Source organism: Myotis davidii, unplaced genomic scaffold (genome assembly GCF_000327345.1).
Source record: "Myotis davidii unplaced genomic scaffold, ASM32734v1 scaffold112, whole genome shotgun sequence".
In the NCBI taxonomy this organism is placed as follows: Eukaryota; Metazoa; Chordata; class Mammalia; order Chiroptera; family Vespertilionidae; genus Myotis; species Myotis davidii.
Window position 1 is genome coordinate 2282690 of NW_006284838.1, and position 1976 is coordinate 2284665.

The following is a 1976-nucleotide window of genomic DNA, read 5'->3' on the forward strand; positions in this document are numbered from 1 at the left end:
TATAAACCATTTGCTCTAGGGCAGCGATTCTCAACCTGTGGGTTGCGACCCTTTTGGCGGTCGAACGACCCTTTCACAGGGGTCAGCTAAGACCATCCTGCATATCAGATATTTACATTATGATTCATAACAGTAGCAAAATTACAGTTATGAAGTAGCAACGAAAGTAATTTTATGGTTGGGGGTCACCACAACATGAGGAACTGTATTAAAGGGTCGCGGCATTAGGAAGGTTGAGAACCACTGCAGTAGGGGGTGTGCAGGAGGCAGCTGATTAATAACTCTTGATTCTATCTCTCTCTCCCTCCCCCTCTCCATTCCTCTCTGAAATCATTAAAAATATATCTTAAAAATAATAAAATTACATGGGTGTAGCATACCAACAACAATGATGATGGCAGCTGATGTTGTTGAGGATCTCCTAGGTCCCAGGCACAACACTGTGTGCTTTATGTGAATTAACTCACTGAAAGGTCACGGGGCAGTGGAAGGTGGAGGTGGATATTCATGGGGACAATAACCAGAGACTGACTTATTGAGTCTGAGGCACCTGAAGGACTATGCCTGGTAGGAAAGAGTTAGCATTTCGCTAATGCTGATTATATTAGTGATCATAGGACTAGCCATGAGCAATGGATAACAGAAATTGCCAAGGCCATTATAATAATTATCAGAGGCCCAGCACACAAAATCATGCACAGGTACAATCCCTAGGCCTGCCTGCGATCAGGGCCATCTCGCCACCACCCACCCCGCTCCCCCATTCGCCATCCGACAATGGGAACCTGACGGCCAGGGGAGGGAACGAGAGATCGGCCGTTGCTGCCCGCTCACCGGCCCCATCCTCACTGTGGGTAGCCCTCTGTGTGGGGGGTGACCGGTGGGGCAGGGGCCTTGGCCTGGCGCTGCCCGCATCCCCTGCCACCCACTCTGGTTCCCGTTTGCCATTGGCAATCAGAGCCTGCCAGCCGGGGAAAGGAACCGAGAGGTGGTCAGTGCACCTCCAGCATGACATTTAATACGTGAGTCTGCCCAGCAAAGAAATGTTACCCCAGGACTAGTAGGTACCTAACCATCTCAACAACCAGAGAAGCCAGTTTTTCTCCTAAGGAAGGATCGGGGAAGAAAGCAACCAGAAGAATTACTGTCCCAGTCTGGAGGCTGGTTTAGAAGAATTCTGGTGACAAGCAAAGACTGGGAATGCAGCATCCTATCTAGCAGTCAGAGTGAAAGCTAAAGACACAGATGTACAGAAATTGAGCTGCCCAGACTCATATAGATACATTTTACTAAAAAAAAAATAGCTTGACTGGTGTGGCTCAGTGATTGAGCGTTTACTCATGAACCGGGAGATCAGTTTGATTCCTGGTCAGGGCACATGCCGGGGTTGTGGGCTTGATCCCCCATTAGGGGGTGTGCAGGAGGCAGCCAATCAATGATCCTCTCTCATCGATATTTCTCTCCTTCTCTCCCTCTCCCTTCCTCTCACTGAAATCAATTAAAAAATAGATATTATTTCCCCAATGGTAAAAATAACTATTTCTTTTTAACGTTGTAAACCATTCATGATCATAATAAAGAACTTTAAGTGATATAGAAAAGTATAGGCGCTGCCCGCATCCCCTGCCACCCACTCTGGTTCCCGTTTGCCATTGGCAATCAGAGCCTGCCAGCCGGGGAAAGGAACCGAGAGGTGGTCAGTGCACCTCATAGTGACTGGTCGAGTGGTTGTTCTGGTCGTTCTGCCATCATGGTCACTAGGCTTTTATTATATGGGATAGTCTGAAGGGCAGTGTTATGACAAGAGAGCAGTTTCAGTGAGCTCTTCTTGTATTTTGGTGGAATAGTTGTTTATTTAGGATTATGTTTAGAGAGATAGGTAACCTGCTAAGCTGAAGGTTGTGGTAGTGTTGCCCTTCTCCCACCACGAGCCTGATTTTCCCACCAAATTGCAGGTGGAGAGCAGGAAGATCTGC